The sequence below is a fragment of the Nerophis lumbriciformis genome, linkage group LG26 (genome assembly GCF_033978685.3).
Source record: "Nerophis lumbriciformis linkage group LG26, RoL_Nlum_v2.1, whole genome shotgun sequence".
Taxonomy (NCBI): domain Eukaryota; kingdom Metazoa; phylum Chordata; class Actinopteri; order Syngnathiformes; family Syngnathidae; genus Nerophis; species Nerophis lumbriciformis.
This window is the reverse complement of record NC_084573.2, coordinates 9,669,001-9,675,000: the sequence shown is the minus strand read 5'-3', so window position 1 is coordinate 9,675,000 and position 6,000 is coordinate 9,669,001.

Below are 6,000 nucleotides of genomic sequence, written 5' to 3'. Positions count from 1 at the left end.
AGGGCTCCTCAGAAAGAACAGAGCCAATGAAGACATTTTGCACAAAACAAAGGTGCTGAAGGTCACTCAGTGGAGGTCAAATGAGTTCAAAACTCTTGGCACTCAGGTGTAACACACTTTTCCACCACTTGTGGCAGTAATGAGTCGGTCAAGTGCGAGTATGGGCAGCTCGCTTCAGAGTGGACGTCCAATATGGCGCCCTTTAGTCACAAGAGGGGCTTCTGACCAATTACAGATAGTATTTCCAGACTAGTGTTGTAACTAGGGATGTCCGATAATGGCCGATATTCTGATATTGTCCAACTCTTTAATTACCGATACCGATATCAACCGATACCGATATATACAGTCGTGGAATTAACACATTATTATGCCTAATTTGAACAACCAGGTATGGTGAAGATAAGGTCCTTTTTAAAAAATAAAATAAAATAAAATAAGATAAATAAATATAAAAACAGTTACATAGAAACTAGTAATTAATGAAAATGTGTAAAATTAACTGTTAAAGGTTAGTACTATTAGTGGACCAGCAGCACGCACAATCATGTGTGCTTACGGACTGTATCCCTTGCAGACTGTATTGATATATATTGATATATAATGTAGGAACCACAATATTAATAACAGAAAGAAACAACCCTTTTGTGTGAATGAGTGTAAATGGAGGAGGGAGGATTTTTGGGTCGGTGCACTAATTGTAAGTGTATCTTGTGTTTTTTATGTTGATTTAATTTTTAATTAAAAAACCCCCCCCAAAAAACGATACCGATAATAAAAAAAACGATACCGATAATTTCCGATATTACATTTTAAAGCATTTCTCTAGTTGTAACGATACCAATATTTTCGTGCTGGTACCGGTACTAAAATTATTTTGATACTTTTCGGTACTTTTCTAAATAAAGGGGACCACAAAAAAATTGCATTATTGGCTTTATTTTAACAAAAAATCTTAGGGTACATTAAACATATGTTTCTTATTGCAGTCAAGTCCTTAAATAAAATAGTGAACATACTAGACAACTTGTCTTTTAGTAGTAAGTAAGCAAACAAAGGCTTCTAATTAGTCTGCGGACATATGCAGTTGTCATAACCAACGTTCCCTCTAAGGTGCGCGCCTGTGCAATTGCGCACTTGCTCAAGCGTCCTCTGCGCACAACAAATCTATGCCACGCACAAAATCAAATAAAAAAATAAGCGCATAACAATTTTCGACACACGGACACGACAAAGAAAACAGTTTTCGTCATCATTGTTCAAATATTGTAACATCTGTCGAGACGCTTTGAGGACATGAATTACATCCATCACTTTACTGAGCAAAACTCTTTATTGTCGGCCATAAACACATCAACAAAACATTAGTAAAAAAAATTATATCTAGCAAAACTGGTCATTTCAAGCCAGACCAAAAGCAACTTTGTTATATCAACAGCAGCCGCTCGCTCTTTCTCACTTGCGCCAACACATGCACATATGGCACTTAGCCAGTGATGCATTTACAGCCACACAAAACGTCGGACAACTCCAACACCACACATAAAGTGTCATTCCAGGTCGTTACTCTATGATTTACCAATCAAATGTGTGCCTATTCTAGTGTCATTTATTAGGAATCTTAATTTATGAATATAAACCATGAAATGCTGTTAGTATATTAAATAAATACTAATAAAAATATATTTTTTACAAACAGGAAGTTGCAGGAATGTACACATGATCCCCTGCTTACATCTCATTGTGCAACATATGAATGTTTTAATGGGAACTAAATGCAATGTCTGAAAGGGGTACAAGTTATTTCCAAAGCAGGACCTCCACCCAGACATACAATACAAGTACACAGTCCATGAAAAATAATATTTTTTGTTATAGTCATTGTAAGTGGGCCTAAACACTTCTATTAGAAAATAACCTCATGGAAATGACTGCTGTCATTTGATTATAATAATAAGAGAATGGTGTCTGTCTATCTGTGTTGGCCCTGCGATGAGGTGGGGACTTGTCCAGGGTGTACACCGCCTTCCGCCCGAATGCAGCTGAGATAGGCTCCAGCGACTCCGAAAGGGACAAGCGGTAGAAAATGGATGGATGGATGAAGATTGAAGTTGTTATTTAGTCAGGTTTGGGACAGGTGTGCTGCTGGTGTAGCCACAGTGTGCACGTCTGATGTTGCTCACATGGGCTCCACTGAATGCTCAGGGAGTTTTTGTGTTTGCTCACACACATGAAAAAATAGAGGGAACAATGGTCATAATGGGGGGGGTCGCAGCTTACTGCGAGGTTTGTTCTCCCGGGATGCAAACGGACTATTCCGGACAAGACTTGCAGGTAGGAACATATTTATTTTCTCAATGAATCCTACACATCACAAAGACCGGAACCAAACAAAAGAAAAGTGTGCCGTTCACACGAGAAGCTAACAAACAAAAAAAAAACTTAACGCAGGAAACCTAGAAGCTAAACACTTAACATGGACTATGGCATGGAACAAACAAGACTTACTGTGGCATGAAACAACTAACACTTTTGTGGACACGGCATGAATCGAACAACTAGCATAAACTTGGAATCGGACATGAAAACGAGCAGCATGAACTATGTTATCGCATGAAACAAGCAATGACGCCAGGACAACTGACTGGCAAAGACAGGCTTAAATAATGGTCTCTTGATTAGAGCAGGTGCGTGTCCCGAACACCAGAGGCAGGTGAAACTAGTAAGTCGCCATGGTAACTAAAACAAACAAAGGTGCACAAAAACAAGAACTCATGGAGTCTAAAACTAACAGAACATAACAAAAACATGCAGCAGTAACATATTGTGTCATTTATCATTCTATTATTTCATCAACATTACTAAGGACAAGTGGTAGAAAATGAATTATTAATCTACTTGTTCATTTACTGTTAATATCTGCTTGCTTTCTATTTTAACATGTTCTATCTACACTTCTGTTAAAATGTAATAATCACTTATTCTTCTGTTGTTTGATACGTTACATTAGTTTTGGATGATACCACAAATTTGGGTATCAATCGGATACCAATTCGTTACAGGATCATACATTGGTCATATTCAAAGTCCAGGGACATATTTCCTGGGTTTATAAACATAGTATACATTATTAAAAAATCGAAAGAAGATGTTGTGATTAGAGATGTCCGATAATATCGGACTGCCGATATTATCGGCCGATAAATGCTTTAAAATGTAATATCGGAAATTATCGGTATCGGTTTCAAAAAGTACAATTTATGACTTTTTAAAACGCCGCTGTACGGAGTGGTACATGGACGTAGGGAGAAGTACAGAGCGGTTGTGTCTCCCAGTCATACTTGCCAACCCTCCCGATTTTCCCGGGAGACTCCCGGATTTCAGTGCCCCTCCCGAAAATCTCCCGGGGCAACCCTTCTCCCGAATTTCTCCCGATTTCTACCCAGACAACAATACTGGGGGCCTTTGCGTGCCGGCCCAAAGACATAATATTTACGGCTTTTCACACACACAAGTGAATGCAAATCATACTTGGTCAACAGCCATACAGGTCACCCTGAGGGTGGCCGTATAAACAACTTTAACACTGTTACAAATATGCGCCACACTGTGAACCCACACCAAACAAGAATGACAAACACATTTCGGGAGAACATCCGCACCGTAACACAACATAAACGCAACAGAACAAATACCCAGAAACCCTTGCAGCACTAACTCTTCCGGGACGCTACAATATACACCCCCCGCTAACCCCTAAAACCCCCCTCCCACCTCAACCTCCTCATGCTCTCTCAGGGAGAGCATGTCCCAAATTCCAAGCTGCTGTTTTGAGGCATGTTAAAAAAAAAATGCACTTTGTGACTTCAATAATAAATATGGCAGTGCCATGTTGGCATTTTTTTCCCATAACTTGAGTTGATTTATTTTGGAAAACCTTGTTACATTGTTTAATGCATCCAGCGGGGCATCACAACAAAATTAGGCATAATAATGTGTTAATTCCACGACTGTATATACCAGGATCGGTTGATATCGGAATCGGTAATTAAGAGTTGGACAATATCGGAATATCGGATATCGGTAAAAAAGCCATTATCGGACATCTCTACTTGTTACATTGTTTAATGCATCCAGCGTGGCATCACAACAAAATTAGGCATAATAATGTGTTAATTCCACGACTGTATATACCAGTATTGGTTGATATCGGAATTGGCTATTAAGAGTTGGACAATATCGGAATATCGGATATCGGTAAAAAAGCCATTATCAGACATCTCTACTTGTTACATTGTTTAATGCATCCAGCGGGGCATCACAACAAAATTAGGCATAATAATGTGTTAATTCCACAACTGTATATACCAGTATCGGTTGATATCGGAATCGGTAATTAAAAGTTGGACAATATCGGAATATCGGTAAAAAAGCCATTATCGGACATCTCTACTTGTTCCATTGTTTAATGCATCCAGCGTGGCATCACAACAAAATTAGGCATAATAATGTGTTAATTCCACGACTGTATATACCGGTATCGGTTGATATCGGAATCGGTAATTAAGATTTGGACAATATCGGAATATCGGATATCGGTAAAAAAGCCATTATCGGACATCTCTACTTGTTACATTGTTTAATGCATCCAGCGTGGCATCACAACAAAATTAGGCATAATAATGTGTTAATTCCACGACTGTATATACCAGTATTGGTTGATATCGGAATTGGCTATTAAGAGTTGGACAATATCGGAATATCGGATATCGGTAAAAAAGCCATTATCAGACATCTCTACTTGTTACATTGTTTAATGCATCCAGCGGGGCATCACAACAAAATTAGGCATAATAATGTGTTAATTCCACAACTGTATATACCAGTATCGGTTGATATCGGAATCGGTAATTAAAAGTTGGACAATATCGGAATATCGGTAAAAAAGCCATTATCGGACATCTCTACTTGTTCCATTGTTTAATGCATCCAGCGTGGCATCACAACAAAATTAGGCATAATAATGTGTTAATTCCACGACTGTATATACCGGTATCGGTTGATATCGGAATCGGTAATTAAGATTTGGACAATATCGGAATATCGGATATCGGTAAAAAAGCCATTATCGGACATCTCTACTTGTTACATTGTTTAATGCATCCAGCGTGGCATCACAACAAAATTAGGCATAATAATGTGTTAATTCCACGACTGTATATATCGGTATCGGTTGATATCGGAATCGGTAATTAAGATTTGGACAATATCGGAATATCGGATATCGGTAAAAAAGCCATTATCGGACATCTCTACTTGTTACATTGTTTAATGCATCCAGCGTGGCATCACAACAAAATTAGGCATAATAATGTGTTAATTCCACGACTGTATATATCGGTATCGGTTGATATTGGAATCGGTAATTAAGTGTTGGAAAATATTGGAATATCGGATATCGGCAAAAAAGCTATTATCGGACATCTCTAGTAATAATCACTTATTCTTCTGTTGTTTGATACTTTACATTAGTTTTGGATGATACCACAAATTTGGGTATCAATCCGATACCAAGTAGTTACAGGATCATACATTGGTCATATTCAAAGTCCTCATGTGTCCTGGGACATATTTTCTGAGTTTATAAACACAATATACATTTAAAAAAATCGAAAGATGTTGTGATGCCAAAAAATATTGACGTAATTGTAGTAGTATCGACTAGGTACACTCCTGTACTTGGTATCATTACAGTGGATGTCAGGTGTAGATCCACCAATGGCGTTTGTTTACATTTCGATGCCGGTGAGCTACGGTGTGTAGTAAAACATGTTTAGCTATTCCTCGGGATGATACTTGTAAGAAACTTACGTTATTTGTCGCCATGGAGACCAGGATTAGTGATTTAGAAGTCGCTAAAACACTGCGGATGGACGTTAGCCGCTAGCTAGCTAGCCATGTCTTAAAGCACCTCTTCCTGAGGGCGTTTCAGTGTTATAA